The sequence below is a fragment of the Scyliorhinus torazame genome, chromosome 1 (genome assembly GCF_047496885.1).
Source record: "Scyliorhinus torazame isolate Kashiwa2021f chromosome 1, sScyTor2.1, whole genome shotgun sequence".
Classification (NCBI taxonomy): domain Eukaryota; kingdom Metazoa; phylum Chordata; class Chondrichthyes; order Carcharhiniformes; family Scyliorhinidae; genus Scyliorhinus; species Scyliorhinus torazame.
The window spans coordinates 155,042,187-155,059,620 of NC_092707.1; the positions used below are offsets into that span (position 1 = coordinate 155,042,187).

Here is a 17,434-nt window from a genome sequence, read left to right on the forward strand (position 1 = left end):
AACATAGTGAATTAACCCAAAATACTATAAACATTCCTGCAATTTTGGCTCGTGGCTGCCCAATAATTAGTCCAGTTTGAAAGGTGAAATATAATTACTGTCCATTATAACATGGTGAATATGCAGTAAATGCAACTGAATAACAAGCTAACCTATTACCACTTTTAACTATCCCACCCCTACCCACACAAATAATAAGGAAGGTCAAAGTCTCTTGTTTCCAATGGTGGTTCTGAAGCAGGCTTTCCTCCGCATGCTGGTTGATCAAAGTCTCTAGTTTTGAGATAGTGATCGTCTTACTGACAGTCAGTCACTCATTCACTATAGTGCTTGCAGGCAGCAAGCCTTCTGGAGAGTCACTTTAGTTCTTGGCCTTCAACTCTGAGACATTCTCATCAAACCCTGCTTCCAGCCTGTGGTTTAACTTCATGCCTTTGCAGAATCGTGAGAAGACTTGCTAAAGTGCTCAGTGACCTTATGAAGACTTTAGCTGAATCTTTTGGGAGAGAGTTGGTTGGAATCATCTACTTGGATTGCAGAATCAAAAGTGAAACTAAAATGGAACCTTGTGGTTCAGGGACATCCGTGAGGTAATATAATCACCACCTGTTGGGATCAGAGCAGCCTTTTGGGCCCACTTTAGCCAGTCAATTACTGTCAGTCTAAAACAGCACAGCTTTCTGGATCTTAGTTTGAATTAAAGGTGGAAACTGCTTTTCCTTGGAGTTACAGGACCAGTAAATGTCCATAGATCAAAAATGATAATGGCAAAATAAAAGGGGAAATGGAATAAAGCAGAAGAGCCCTGGAGCCCAGAAGAGAGACCCACTCTGTCCAGGAGTGCATAATTCCAGTCTGATCATGAACAAATGCAATAATCTCATATATTGAATTTCCATCGAGTGGTAGCTGAGTGCTGAGATGGCTCTTTGGACAGTAGCTTCCCACATCTCCCTTTCCACCAAATTGCAGACTGCACCCTGAAATACCTGCTTAAATTCTGCATATTTATCAGCTGGTATGACGGTGGGAGTGAATGATAATGGATGGTGTCAAGTCTAATTAGATTACTGGTTAAGTGATATAGAAGCTGCTGGGACATAGCTAAAGCAGAACATAATTTGTTTGCTAAAGTCTTGAGGTACAAAACCCAGCTCCCTCCTTAAAACTGATACCAAGATCTTGGCGCAGTGGCAGGACAGCTGCATGCCAAAGGTAGTCCCAGAAGATCAGATGGGCTTTACCAAGGGCAGACAGCTAACAGCAACATCAGGTACCTGCTGCACATTATCATGGACCCCATCCGGGGAGAGAACACTGGATGTGATCATCTCCCATACCAGCCTCCCCGAACAGGTGCTGGAATGTGGTGACTAGGGGCTTTTCACAGTAACTTCATTTGAAGCCTACTTGTGACAAGTGATTTTCATTTCATTTCCCTGGATGCCAAGGCCTTTGATGGGGCAAGTGGAAGTACCTCTGAGGTACTGGACAAGTTTGGGTTTGGGCCATGGTTTACTCTATAGAGCTCCCATGGCAAGCATATGAACAAACCACCAGCTCTGGATACTTCTGGCAATACCAGGCAGGGATGCCCTTTATCCCTGCTACTGTTTGTCCTGGCAATCGAACATCTGATGATCGCCCTTAGCGTGACGAACGGGTGGAGAGGTATCCAAAGGGGAGACCGAGCATATAGTCTCACTATGCAGTTAACCTGCTCTACATCTCAAACCGCCTGGCCAGCATGGAAGGGATAATGAAACTCCTAAAGGAGTTTGGAGCCTTCTCAGGTTACAAACTTAACCTGAGTAAGAGCTAAATCTTCCCTGTGAATCTGCCAGGGGAGGAACAGAGCTTGGGCAGGTTGCCGTTCAAACTGGCAAATTCCAATACCTGGGGATCCAAATAGTCTAACTGAACACCGATCCAATAAAACTAGCCATATTAATACTGTGGCTATCAGGGCAGGTCAAAGACTAGGAATTCTAGGGCAAGTAACTCACATCCTGCCCTCAAAAGCCTGTTCATCTACAAGGCACGTGTCAGGAATGTAATGGAATACTCTCCACTTGCCTGGATGAGTGGAGCTCCAACAACACTCGAGCTCAACACCATCGAGGACAAAGCAGCCCGCTTGATTGCTTCCCCCTTTCACAAACATTCAATCCCTCCACCACGGACGAAAGCGGCAGCCGTGTGTACCATCTACAAGATGCATTACAGTAACTCACCATGGTTCCTTAGGCAGCATCTTCCAAACCCACAACCACTACCATCTAGGACAAGAGCAGCAGAGACCTGGGAACCCCACCACCTGGAGGTTCCTTCCAAGTCACTCACCACCCTGACTTGGGCATTTATCGCCATTCCTGAACTGGCGGTAGGTCAAAATCCTGGAACTCCCTCCCTAACAGCACTGTCATTGTACCTACATCTCTGGGATTCTAGTGGTTCAAGAAGGCAGCTCATCACCACCCAATCCACCTATCCTGCACATCTTTGGGTCGTGGAGGTGAGACCCACGAAGACACGGGGAGAATGCAAACACCACATGGACAGTGATCCGGGGCCGGGATTGAACCCGGTTCTCGGTGCCATGAGGCAGCAGTGCTAACCACAGCGTCACTGTGCCGCCCTTCCAAAATTCATACATCATCTATTATGGTCCTCCTTCCCACCGCACCAATTTAACAAATATTAAGCCCCCCTCCTTAGTACTATTACTGGGATTACATTTTGCATATAGCACACTTATGGTGTCACATTTCTTTCCTATGACACTCGCCCTTTTTGGTTAATATCCTTAATAACAAGCATCCTTGGGCTCACTGAGCATGTCCACAGATGATCTGATACATATTAGTTTTGGTCTGGTCAAATGTCAGACATTCTATATCAAAATGTTCATATATATCCAAAGAGAAAGAATAATTTCATATGTAATTGTTCCAAGAGCCCACAATTTACAAACATCTGCAAACCTGTAAAAACTACTTGTCATAGGAATTACTAGATGGAAAAAAATCATCCAATGTATATTCCAGTAGTTGCAAGATACAACAATGGAGCTGTTGACTGCTATAATCAATTACAACAAACCCAGACATAACAAGGAAAATCCCCAGTGAAGGAGAACTTTGGGAACAACAGGTCCAAAATTATATATGCCTTCCACAAATGCTACACATCTCTCAAATCACTCGTACTGTATTCCGAAAATGTTACTTTTTAAAGAAAACCTAGCTGTATGTGTCAATACTAACTTCTGCCATCTCCCTAGAGAGCCTGTGCGGTAGATTGGCTGACACTAACATTGCGTTGCAGGTTACTTTTGCATTTACTCCCTTACATGCAGGGAAGTCCCAAAAGGTGTGCTCGTTAGGTGAATTGGACATTCTGAATTCTTCCTCTGTGTACCCGAACAGGCGCCGGAGTGTGGCGACGAGGCGATTTTCACAGTAATTTAATTGCAGTGTTGATGTAAGCCTACTTGTGACAATAATAAAAAGATTATTATTATTTGTGACCTCTAGATTTTACTGTCACAAGTGAATTAGGTCATTGTGGTCAGCATTATTTTCTCCCTTTAAATTCTAATAGGGCAGCACGGTAGCCTTGTGGATAGCACAATTGCTTCACAGCTCCAGGGTCCCAGGTTCGATTCCGGCTTGGGTCACTGTCTGTGCGGAGTCTGCACATCCTCCCCGTGTGTGCGTGGGTTTCCTCCGGGTGCTCCGGTTTCCTCCCACAGTCCAAAGAGTGCAGGTTAGGTGGATTGGCCATGCTAAATTTACCCTTAGTGTCCAAAATTGCCCTTAGTGTTGGGTGGGGTTACTGGGTTATGGTGATAGGGTGGAGGTGTTGACCTTGGGTAGGGTGCTCTTTACAAGAGTCGGTGCAGACTCGATGGGCTGAATGGCCTCCTTCTGCACTGTAAATTCTATGATAATCTATGATGATAATAGCATAAGTTGTGGTAATTATTGGATGTGCTAAAGACCAGCCTTACACCCTTCATCAACGCTTGCCAACCCTACTCCTTAAATTATGCAATCCCATTGGCGAAAGAGGAATAATAATAATTGTTGTGGCATCATCAATGTTGCATGTTATAAATTGTCAATCTGCATCAGAGCAATTGACCTCTAGCTGTCCCGTGAATGTGTCCATTTACAGTATGGCCTAAGAATGGAGGGGGTGGGAGTTCAGATCAGCTGAACACAGGTGTATCTCATAACATATACATCATGCAGTAGGCGGTGAAAATCTCGCCATGACATTCCACTTTGAGCAACGCCACGGGTGATCCAGGGAATGAGAGACACGTGCAATTCTTCTTGTTTGTTGCATGTCATTCAATGTCACTCTGCTTTCATACCACATTCGTGGTCGGGGAGCGGTGTTTACACTTCATCGGTGCTTGTTTTTTATATGCAATCACTGATTTTAAGGAAAAAAAAGTCAGGGTCCCTCAAAAGCACGTTGACCGGCACCAAGGGGTCAAATAACGTTATTTTAAAACGGCCGGGGTATTGGATAAGCGTGGTCAAAATCACTTAACTTCAAAGACACTTTAAGTTTTAAAAAAAATAACTCTGGTGGTCGGGCGTTGACCGTTAAGCCGTTGGGCACGAGACATATTTGAACGTAAATGGGCGGGGTCGAGTGGCGCAGCGCGCGATCTCGGGGGTGGGGGAGGAGGCAGTCGCTGTTGGGCTGAGGTAAAGGAAATTTGAGTGTCGAGGCGGCGCTGATAAAGTCCTTCCCTCGCAACGCGAGGTTTATCCGTGCTCGGTGTGTGCTGGGGGAAGGGGATGAATTTACTTAACTTTGACTGTTGCTCCCCCCCCCCATCAATTATCTCTGGCCTGGATTGCCCATGTGTTTTAAAGGGGCCAACAACTACAAAAATAGGTGTGTGCGGCTGTCTGCCCCCCACTCGCCCTCAGTCCGACCGCAACTGCATACGTTTCGGTGGACTCGGCTGGTATTGGGTCCCCATTCCTCGTTGTTGTCCACATCCCCATAAGAAAGAGTTAGTTGGAATTAATTGGAGTGTGATGCTTCCTGCAGTTGGATAGGTTGGCAGTTCCATTTGGGTTTTTTGTTTTTTGGGGGGGTCATATGGTTGCTTGATTGAAGGCAGTTGATACCTTGAAAGGAGAATATTGACAAATACGTTGTCAGGTCAAATCCAACACTTTTCCTAATGGGTTGGGATGTTTGTTAAATTTGTGACAGTTTAAAGGTAACACCAGTACCGTGTTTAGCGAAAGACTGGTAACCTGCTCGTTTTTAGAAGTTGGCCTTTTTCCATTGTGATAATTTGGCCATCATTCTACTTTGGTAGGTGTGGGTCAAACTTGAATGAGCTTCGTTGACACAACTTCCCTTTGAGAGGATCCTGGCCAAAGCTTTTCAGTTACATCATTGGAATATATCTGTTTGAAGATGTACCCTTAGTATGAACTTTTGAATTTAAAATAGTATTTGCTGCTAGGGCCTCAATGTACAATATCAAAGGCTACACAATGAGGATGTGTACTGTAACTGCCTCTGTTCCTGTTTTTTTAAAAGTGGAAAGTCGTGTTTTTGTTTCCCCAAAGTACAATAGAGAGATCACTGGGAGCCAAAGAAAATCATTCCACGAGATTACTTTTTTGTTGCTGTTTGAAAATGTTTCTCAAATGCTGTAATGTGATGTGTTTGTATTAATTGATCATTATTGAATATAACCTTTTAATTGTTCACTTTTCCCAGTGATCAAGAATATGCACTTTTTAAAATAATGTTCTCAAGTACATGACCTTGTTGCCTGTTTCTTCATCTGGAATGACATAACAGTCTATAAAATATGTTGCGGTTTGTTTAAGAAATTAGGCTAGGGAGATGCCCCTCTACTTCTTGGCTATTTTTATAAAATGCTCATTTAACCCACCGTTCACTTCCTTTTGCAGGTCAAACTTTTTAAAATGTATTTACGGGATGTGAGTGTCGCTGGTTAGACTGGCATTTATTGCCCATCCCTAGTTGCCCTCCAGAAGGTGGTGGTGAGCTGCCTTCCTGAGCCGCTGCAGTGCCTACGGTGTAGGTATACACAAAGTGCTGTTATGAGGCAGTTCCAGCATTTTGACCCAGCGACAGTGAAGGAAGGTGATAATTTCCAAGTCGGAGTGGTGAGTGACTTGGAGGGGAACCTCCACTCCAGGTGGTTGGGTTCCCAGTTATCTGCTACTCTTGTCCTTCTAGATGGTAGCGGTTGTGGATTTGGAAGGTGCTGCCTAAGGAACCTTGGTGAGTTACTGCAGTGCTTCTTGTAGATGGTACACACAGCTGCCACTGTTCGGTGGTGGAGGGTTTGAATGTTTGTGGAAGGAGAGCAATCAAGCGGGCAGCTTTGTCCTAGATGATGTTGAGCTTCTTGAGTGTTGTTGGAACTGCACTCATCCAGGCAAGTGGCGAGTAGTCCATTATACTCCTGACTTGTGCCTTCTAGATGGTGGACATGTTTTGGGGGGGGGGGGTCAGGAGGTGAGTTACTTACCGTCTGATTCCGAGCTTTTGACCTGCTCTGATAGCCACAGCATTAATATGGCTAGTCCGGTTCAATTTGTGATCAATGGTAGCCCCAGGGTGTTGATGGTGGGGGTTCAGCGATGGTAATGCCATTGAATGTCAAGGGGCAATGATTAGATCCCCTCTTGTAGAAGATGGTCATTGCCTGGCACTTGTGTGGCTCAAATGTAACTTGCCAGCCCAAGCTTGGATATTGTCCAGGTCTTGCTGCATTTGGACATGGACTGCTTCATTATCTGAGGAGTTGCGAACATTGTGCAGTCATCTGAGAACATTCCCACTTCTGACCTTGTGATGGAAGGGAGGTCATTAATGAAGCAGCTGAAGATGGTTGGACGCTATCCTGAGAAACACCTGCAGAGATGTCCTGGAGCTGAGATGGTTGACCTCCAACCACCACAACCAACTTCTTTTGTGCCAAGTATGACTGCAACCAGCAGAGAATTTTGCCGATTCTCATTGACTCCAGTTTTGCCAGGGCCCCTTGATGGCATACTCGGTCAAATGTTGTCTTAATGTCAAGGGCAGTCACTCACCTCACCTCTAGCATTAACCTCACCTCTAGCATTCCTGATCAACACCTCCTGGTGCTCGGATGTGGTGTCCCTAGCATGCCATTGCTCCCCAGACCTAGAATACTTAACCGTGAAGTGTCGCCCCTTCTACCTCCCACGTGAATTCACCTCTGTATTCATCACAGCAGTCTACATCCCACCCCAGGCGTAAGTGAAGAAAGCACTCGACGAACTACATTCCACCATCAACAACCAAGAAACAAATCACCCCAAAGCCCTGACAATCGTGGCTAGAGACTTCAACCACGCCAACCTCAGGAAGGTCCTACCCAAACTCCATCAACATATCTCCTGCTCCACCAGAGGTGCAAACGCCCTGGACCACTGCTACACGAGCATCAAAGGAGCCTACCGCTCCATTCCCTGACTTCACTTTGGCAAATCCGACCACAAGTCTGTATTCCAACTTCCGGCTTACAAACAGCAACTCAAGCGTGCTGAGCCAATCAAGAAAACCGTGCAGTGCTGGTCCGAGGAATCTGAGGACATCCTCCGCGACTGCTTGGAGACTGTGGACTGGTCCATATTCAAGGCCGTGGCAGCTAACCTGGACGAGTGAGTTGTCGTACGCAACCACCGTCACCGACTTCATCAGTAAGTGTGTCGAGGACTGTGTACCAAAGAAGACAATACGGGTATTCCCCAATCGGAAACCCTGGCTCAACCAAAAGGTTCACTCCCTGCTGAAGTTCCGGACGGAGGGGTTCCAAGTCTGATGATCCTGACCAATATAAGAAATCCAGTTATGACGTACGGAAAGCCATCATGGATGCAAAAGACAATACCGCATCAAACTAGAGTCCCAGGCCAACAACACTAAGCCACAACGACTATGGCAGGGCCTACACAAGATCACAGGCTACAAAGCAAGGCCTGGTGGAATATCTGAGGTTGGAGCATCCCTACCCAATTATCTGAACAAGTTCTATGCCCACTTTGAGCAGTCAGCCAATGTATCAGTGCCACCAGCCCCAACAGCCCTGGACACACCCATGCCCACTATTACAGCCTCAAGAGGTAAGAGCTGCCTTCTTGAAAGTGAATCCGCGGAAAGCGACAGGCCCCGACGGAGTCCCTAGACGAGCACTCAGCCTGCGCAGACCAGCTGGCGAGTGTATTCGCAGATATCTTCACCACCTCACTCCTCCACTCTGAGGTCCCCACCTCCTTCAAGAAGGCCACCATAATACCAGGGCCAAAGAAGAACAAGGTAGCCTGTCTCAACGACGACCGACCGGTGGCCCTAACGTCTGTTATCATGAAATGCTTCGAGCGGCTAGTCATGAGATGGATCACTGCCAGCCTCCCAGACGGTCTTGATCCACTGCAGTTTGCATATCACCGCAACCGGTCCACAGCAGATGCTATCTCTCTGGCTCTGCAATCAACATTCGAATACCTCAACAACAAGGACATCTATGTAAGACTGCTGTTCATAGATTACAGCTCCATCTTCAACACGATTATCCCAACAAGACTAATAACCAAACTCTGCCATCTTGGACTTGACCCCTCGCTGTGCAGCTGGATCCTCGACTTCCTCACCAACAGACTGCAATCTGTCAGGATAGGCAACAGCACCTCCTCCACAATAGTCCTCAACACCGGAGCCCCGCAAGGATGTGTGCTCAGTCCACTACTGTACTCCCCATACACACATGACTATGTGGCAAGATTTAACTCCAACTCAATCTATAAATTTGCGGATGGTACGGCTATGGTGGGCCACATCTCAAACAACGACGAATCAGACTACAGGAGGGAGATAAATCACTTGGTTGCATGATGTACCGAAAACAACCTCTCTCTAAATGGTGGAAAGACCAAGGAACTGATCATCGACTTCAGGAAGCGCAGCACGACACACACTCTCATCTGCATCAATTAGCGTTAAGTTCCTGGGGGTCAGCATCACCAACAGTCTGTCCTGGTCCACTCACGTTGATGCAACAGTCAAGAAAGCCCAACAATGTCTCTACTTCCTATGGAAGCTAAAGAAATTTGGCATGTCTGCATCGACTCTTTCAAACTTCTACAGATGTGCGATAGAGAGCATCCTATCTGGCTGCATCACAGCCTGGTATGGCAACTGCTCGGTCCAAGATCGCAAGAAACTGCAGACTGTGGTGAACTCAGCCCAACGCATCACACAAACTTGCCACCCCCACATTGATTCTGTATACACTCCTCGCTGCCTCAGGAAGGCAGACAGCATTATCAGAGACCCCTGCCACCCAGGCATTGCCTTCTTCCAGACCCTTCCATCAGGCAGAAGGTACAGAAGTCTGAAGACTCGCACATCCAGACATAGGAACAGCTACAGAACTTCTCAACGACTCTCCCTCGGACTGATCTGTTGCCTGTAAGAACACTATTCACGACGTCCTATGCTGCTCTTGCTCATCTATTTGCTTTGTTTGGCCCCTTGTTCCGCACTGTAACCAATCACTGTTTTGTTGATGTACCATTTGTCAATGTTCTCTGCTGATTATTCTTGTGTCTACTATGTACGTACTGTGTACGTTCCTCGGCCGCAGAAAAATACTTTTCACTGTACTTCGGTACATGTGACAATAAATCAAATCTATCAAATCAGCTCTTTTGCCCATGGTTGAACCAAGACTGTAATGAGGTCAAGAGCTGAGTGATTCTGGCAGAACCGAAACTGAACGTCCGTGAGCAGGTCATTGCCGAGTAAGTGCTGATTGATTGCACTGTTGATGACTCCTTCCTTCACTTTGCTGATGTTGGAGAGTAGACTGGTAGGACTGTATTGGCTGGGTTGGATTTGTCTTGTTCCTTGTCTACAGGACGCACTTGGGCAAGGTTCCACATTGCTGGGTAGATGCCAGTGTTATAGCTGTACTAGAACAGCTTGGCTAGGGGTGCAGCAAGTTCTGGAGCAAATGTCTTCAATACTATTGCTGGAATTTTGTCAGCGCCCATAGCCTTTGCAAAATCCAGTGTCTTCCATCGTCTCTTAGAATCCCTACAGTGCCGAGGCTATTCAGCCCATCGAGTTTGCACCGACCACTGAAAGAGCACTCTACCTAGGGCCAATCCGCACTCTATCCTTGGAACCCCACCTGGGGACAATTTAGCATGGCCAATCCATCTAACCTGCATATCGTTGGACTGTGGGAGGCACCCAGAGGAAACCCACACAGACACGGTGAGAATGTGCAAACTCTACACAGACCGGTTCCCGAGGTCGGAATCCGTCCCAGGTCCCTGGTGCTGTGAGGCAGCCACTGTTTATTGATATCACATGGAATGAATCGTATTGACTGAAGACTGACATCTATTTTGCTGGGGACCTCTGGAGGAGACCGAGATGAATCATTCATTCCGCACTTCTGGCTAAAGATTGTTGCGAATGCACATATGTGCTGGGCTCCTCCATCACTGAGGATGGAGATATTTGTGGCGCCTTCTCCAGTGAGTTGTTTAATCGTCCACCATCATTCGTGGCTGGATGTGGCAGGACTACAGAGCTTGGACCAGTAATGCAACTCCTCCACCCCTTTTGCCTCCCTCTCTATCCCTCCTAAAGCATCTGGACCCTGGGATATTTAGTTGCCAGTCTTGCCCTTCCCTCAACCAAGTCTCAGTAATACCAATAACATCATATTCCCAGGTACTAATCCAAGCCCTAAGTTCATCTGCCTTACCTGCTACACTTCTCGCATTGAAACAAATGCACCTCAGACCACCTGTCCCTTTGCATTCATCATCTCTTCCCTGTCTACTCTTCCCCTTAGTCACATTGAGTTTATTATCTAGTACCTTACTGGCTTTAGTTGCTGCCTCTTTACTGACCTCTAACTTCCTAATCTGGTTCCCATCCCCCTGCCACATTAGTTTAAAACTTCCCCAACAGTGTTAGCAAAAGCACCCCTCGGACATTGGTTCCAGTCCTGCCGAGGTATAGACCATCCGATTTGTAATGGTCCCATCGCCCCCAGAACCGGTTCCAATGTCCCAAAAATCTGAAACCCTCCCTCCTGCCATCTCTCAAGCCACGTATTCATTCTGAATATTCTTGAATTTCTACTCTGACTGTCTTGTGGCACTGGTCGCAATCCTGAGATTTCTACCTTTTGAGGTCCTACTTTTTAACTTATCTCCTAACTCTCTCAATTCTGATTGTAGGACCTCATCCCGTTTTTTTTTTTTACCTATGTCGTTGGTGCCTATATGCACCATGACAACTGGCTGTTCACCCTCCCCCTTCAGTATGTCCTGCAGCCGATCTGAGACATCCCTGACCTGTGCGCCCGGGAGGCAACATACCATTCGGGAGTCTCGTTTTCGACCACAGAAATGCCTGTCTACTCCCCTTACAATTGAATCCCCTATAACTATAGCCCTGCCAGTCTTTTTCCCGTCCTTCTGTGCAGCAGAGCCAGCCACGGTGCCATGAGCCTGGCTACTACTACCTTCCCTGCTGAGTCATCTCCCCCAACAGTATCCAAAACGGTATACCCGTTTTGGAGGGAGATGACCGCAGGGGACACCTGCACTGCCTTCCTGCTCTTTCTCTGCCTTTTGGTCACCCATTCCCTGTCTCCCTCCCCAATCCTAATCTGCGGTGTGACCAACTCACTGAGCATGCAATCCACAACCTCCTCAGCATCGCGGATGCTCCAAAGTGAGTCCATCCGCAGCTCCAGAGCCGTCATGCAGGAGCTGCAGCTGGACACACTTTCTGCACATGAAGGAGTCGGGGGCATCGGCCGCGTCCCTGAACTCCCCCATTGAGCACGAAGAGCATAACACGGGTCTGGGATCTCCTGCCATTTTTACACTTTACCTTAACTGATTACAAATATAATATCAAATAATGAATAAGTGAAAGGAATAAAGATTTTACTTGCCAATCACAATACTTGCCAAAACACGAAGAGTTAAATTTCTCCCAGCTACTGCTAATTGGAGCACTTTCCTTACCAGCCAATGAGGTTACTGCTTTGCTGTGATGTCACTCTTCAAGGTAAGTTTTTTAAAGAGGAAAACTTACCTTCCCGACAGACCCCTGGCCACTGCTCCCGCCAAAAACCTGAAGGCCGCTTCTAGGGCAGCTGTGGCCCCGCTGCTCTCCTCGCGCTCTTTTATTCTGTGTCCCCACCGCTCTCCTCGCGCTCTTTTATCCTGTGTCCCCACCGCTCTGCTCGCGCTATTTCACTATGCCACCGCTGCTCTCCTCGTGCTCTTTTACTGAGTCTCCGCCGCTCTCGTGCTCTTTTGCAAATGCACTGATGCAAATGTTCCCCGCAACAGCCAATCAGCAGCTCCGCTCTACTGCCCTCTGCTGGAGGCTTGCCTTGATTTGAACAACTAGTGTGTGTTGCTCATGTACACTTTCTGGATGCAGTGACCGCAAGGCACTGATGCAAATTTTCCCTGCAACAGCCAATCAGGAGCTCCGTTCTACTGCCCTCTGCCTTTTATTGTGGAATCACTTAGCTCTGTCTATTACTTGCTGTTTATGCTGTTTGCACACAAGTAGTCCTGTGTTGTAGCTTCACCAGGTTGACATTAATTTTTCTGTATTCCTGGTTTTGCTTCTGGCATGCTCTCCTGTACTCTTCTTTGAACCAGAGTTGATCCCCTGGCATGGGTGGTAATGGTGGAGTGGGGGATATGCAGGCCATGAGGTTGCAGATTGTGGTTGACCAGTGGTGTCTGGAACATTGTACGGTATTATTCTGTGAGTATGACTGTCAGACTGTTGCTTGACCTGTCTGTGAGATAGTGTGCCTTCATGGTTTCTTGATACAACTCTTGCATCAAGGAGGACGTTTCAGGGTTGACATGGCTGGGATTGCCGTTGTTGAAACGACAATGCCGGCTGGTCCGTCCGGTTTCATTCCTTTCTTGTGTTTTCATAGTGGTTGAATACAGCTGAGTGGCTTGCTAGAGGGCATTTAAGAGTCAATCATATTGCCTTATAAATAGAATCATACAAAAGCCATGACGTATGTTAATATCAAATGTTAATATATATTTAGGGCAACACCGTGTTTAGCACTGTTGTCTCACAGTGCCAGGGACCCAGGTTCAATTCCGACCTTGGGTGACTGTTTTGTGGAGTTTGCACATTCTCTGTATGCCTATGTGGGTTTCCTCTGGGTGCTCCGGTTTCCTCCCACAGTCCAAAAATGTGCAGGTTAGGCAGATCTGAAGTCACATACAAAGGATGGCAGATTTCCTTCTCTAAAGGGCATTCATGAACCAGATGGGGCTTTACGATGGTCATCATTATACTTTTAATTTCAGATATTTTATTGAGGCTTAAATTCTACCACCTGCTTTGGGATTCGAACCCGGGTCCCCAGATCATTACCCTGGGTCTCTGGCTTACTATCCAACTACTATCCAACGACAGTACCACTATGCCACTGTCTCTCCCTTTGACCATAAACTGAAATATTTGAGTATGTTCTTTTACTATGCAGTTAATGGGCATATGCACTTCCAAAAGCGTTTTTATAAAATATAGGTTTGTTAACTAGATTAAAGCCCATGGGATGAAAGGGGTAAGAACAGCATGGATACAAAATTAACTATGGGATTTTCAAAAATGTTGTGGTGGATAGCTCTTTTCCAGACTACACTACAGCATACTCTCAGCATACATTACAAAGACTACTGCTCTTTTTGATTTACACTGATGTGTTGAGGTAAGAGATTTTTCAGATTTGCTGGTAACATGAAATTTGTGTGGGCTAACAGTGAGTAAGATTGTAATACATGTGAAGTGGATATATAGATTGGTAGAATGAGTGGAGATGTGACATGAAAGTTTAATGCAAAAAAAGTGGCGATGTACTTTATAGAAAACCGCTGTTCAAGAAGGGAGGGAGGCAGAAGACGGGAAATTATAGGACGGTTAGCCTGACTTCGGTCATGGTAAGATTTTAGAGTCTATTATTAAAGATGAGATTGTGGAATACTTCGATGTGCATGATAAAATAGGTCTGAGTCAGCACAGTTTCGTCAAGGGGGGGGCGTCATGTCTGACATCTGTTGGAGTTCTTTGAGGAGGTAACAAGGAAGTTAGACAAAGGAGAACCAGTGGACGTGATTTATTTAGATTTCCGGAAGGCCTTTGACAAGGTGTTGCATAGGAGACTTCTAAATAAGTTAAAAGCTCATGGTGTTCAGGGTAACATCCTGGCATGAATAGAGGATTGGCGTGACTGGCAGAAGGCAAAGGGGATAAAGGGGTATTTTTCATGATTGCAGCTGGTGACTAGTGGTGTGACTCGCGGGTCGGTGCTGGGACCACACCGTTTCACAATATACATTAACGATCTTGAAGAAGGAACTGAATGTACTGTTACTAAGTTTGCAGATGATACAAAGATCTGTAGAGGAACAGGTAGTATTGAGGAAGCAGGGGGGCTGCAGAAGGATTTGGACAGGCTCGGACAGTGGGCCAAGAAGTGGCAGATGGAATACAATGTGGATAAGTGTGAGATTACGCGCTTTGGTGGGAAGAATAGTGGAATAGACTATTTTCTAAATGGGGAAATGCTCAGGAAATCAGAAGCACAAGGACTTGGGAGTCCTTGCTCACGATTCTCTTAAGGTTAACGTGCAGGGTCAGTCGGCAGTTAGGAAGGCAAATGCAATGTTAGCATTCATGTTGAGAGGGCTAGAATACAAGAGCAGGGATGTACTTCTGAGGCTGTTTAGACTCTGGTCAGACCCCATTTGGACTATTGTGAGCAATTTTGGGCCCTGTATCTAAGGAAGGATGTGCTGGCCTTGGAATGATCCCTGGAATGAAGAGCTTGTCGTACGAGGAATGGTTGAGGACTCTGGGTCTGTACTCGTTGGGAGTTTAGAACGATGGGAGGGATCGTTTTGAAACTTACAGGATGCTGTGAGGCCTGGATAGAGTGGACGTGAAGAGGAGTTTCCACTTGTAGGAAAAACTAAACTAGAACCAGAGGATGCAATCTCAGACTAAAGGGACGATCCTTTAAAACCGAGATGAGGAGGAATTTATTCAGCCAGAAGGTGATGAATCTGTGCAACTCTTTGCCGCAGAAGGCTGTGGAGGCCAAATCACTTGAGTGTCTTTAAGACTGAGGTAAATTGGTTTTTGATTAATAAGGGGATCAGGGATTCTGGGGAGAAGGCAGGAGAATGGGGATGAGAAAAATATGAGCCATGATTGAATGGCGGAGGAGACTCGATGGGCGAGTGGCCTAATTCTGCTCCTATGTCTTATGGTCTTAATTTCTGATGGGCTTGGCAAACAGGGCAATGCTGGGTCACCAGCTCAATATTCAATTTGATGCCTGGCCACCAGACGTAACTCCTGGCTAGCATTTTCATTTTAAAAACGTCCGGATGTGCAGCATGAAGGTCTTTTAGAACTAACAACTGGCCTCTTGCCGGGATGATGACTCTCGTGCCCCACAGGGCACCGTCCTCGACCGTCAGCTCCGACATCTTGGTAGAGAAAACCTTCAACCCCAATGGAAGTTGTCGTCGTGGTCCACTGGACAAAACTAAATATAGCACCTTAGCCAGCGCCGGATCATGCCGTGTCCACTCGCGGATGTAAGCAGCCATCACGGGCAGAGTCTCCATGCAATTTAGGGCCGCAACAATTTCGGCCATGGGCAGATCCACCAACACCATGGGCAAGGGGGACGACTCAACGCATCTGCATTTGCTATTGATGTGCCCAGGTGGTGTTCGAAAGTATACTGGTATGCAGCCAAACATAGAGCCCACATGTGACTAATGGTGCAGCCCGAGCTGACTAAATCGGCAGTATTGCCTTCACGAAACAGACCAAGCAGTGGCTTATGATCCGAAATTAGGGGGGAAAAATAATGGCCGTAAACATGCTGATGAAAACGTTTGATTCCGACACGACCGCCAAATTTGTTACGAAGCGGTGATAATTGATCAGACCCCCAGTAGGAGCGAAGCGCCATAGCATCACGTAATGCGGGGACTATCTTGATTGCCTGTACTTTGTTGGCGACTGGGTGTAGGCCATCCAAATCAACCCGGTACTTTAAATATGCCACTCCTTCGCATTGAAGACGCACTTCGCTTTACGTAGACGGATACCATACTCTGAGAATCGCTGCAACACTGCTTCAAGGTTTTTCAGGTGTTCAGCCTCCGTGGCCCTCGTGACCAACACAACATCGAGAGACTGCAAACAGCGAGAGGCCCTATAATATACCTTCTGTAATTTGCTGAAACACAGTGCATGCCGAAGAATCTCTCATAAGCCTTTGAGTATTGATTAGTAACGTATTTTCTCGAGGCCTCGTGCAGTTTGAACTGTGGACAAGCATTGCTCCTATCTAACTTTGTGAATGTAGAACCACCTGCCAGTGTGACATGGAGATCTTCAATTCGAGGAAGGGGGTAGTTGTCCAAACGTGAAGCCGTATTGGTGGTTTGGTGGTTGATTGGAATCGTCGCAAAGGTGGACAGTCCAATCCGGAACCACCGGCACCGTCCAGTTGATGAAACAAGCCAGTTGAATTATACTGAGTCTCTCCAATCACTGCAGCCCGGCCTCGACTTCACCAATGAGCATACAAGGGAACTGGCCAAGTACAAAAAAAATGAGACAGGGCCTGCAGATCCACTTGGATTTTCACCGTCGCTCTCTTAATTTTTCCAAGGCCAGGCCCGAAAACGTGGAAGAATTGCGGCAGCACCTCATATAAGCTGCCCATTTCCACCTTGAGTATGTGCTGCAAATGGTGCAGCCAATCCTGACCTAGCAGGTTGGGGCTGTCCCCCTGCATCACAATGAGGGGAAGGCTTAATGATTCATGGAATCATAGAATTTACAATGCAGAAGGAGGCCATTCGGCCCATCGAGTCTGCACCGGTCCTTGGAAAGAGCATCCCACCTAAGCCCACACCTCCACCCTTTTTGGACACTAAGGGCAATTTAGCATGGCCAATCCACCTAACCTGCACATCTTTGGACTTTAGGAGAAAACAGGAGCACCTGGAGGAAACCCACGCAGACACGGGGAAAATGTTCAGACTCCATACAGACAGTGACCCAAGCCGGGAATCGAACCTGGAGCCTTGGTGCTGTGAAGCAAAGTGCTAACCACTGTGTTACCATGCCATCCACTGTCCGTAGACCACCAGGGTGACCGTGGAGCCCACGATGGGCATATGTTCCCATGTATATGCAGTCAGGTGGGCGGCGAAATGGGCCAATGACAATCAACTCCTCGCCCCGTGTCGAATCCGGTCGAACATGTGGTGTGGCACAT

At 46.9% G+C, this 17,434-nt stretch overlaps 1 protein-coding gene across 2 annotated transcripts in view; it reads left to right on the top strand.

Moving 5' to 3' along the window:
* Positions 1-4,705: 4,705 nt before the first annotated feature.
* LOC140429816 (stathmin-like) overlaps positions 4,706-17,434 on the top strand; it is a 56,884-nt gene continuing 44,155 nt past the window's right edge. Inside the window, exon 1 of one of the 2 annotated variants that reach the window (XM_072517276.1) lies at positions 4,706-4,724. The gene's annotated coding sequence lies outside the window, so the exon portion shown is untranslated. Of the gene's footprint in view, positions 4,725-4,778; positions 4,798-17,434 lie in introns of those variants that run through there. The other variant, XM_072517286.1, reaches the window with a different exon arrangement.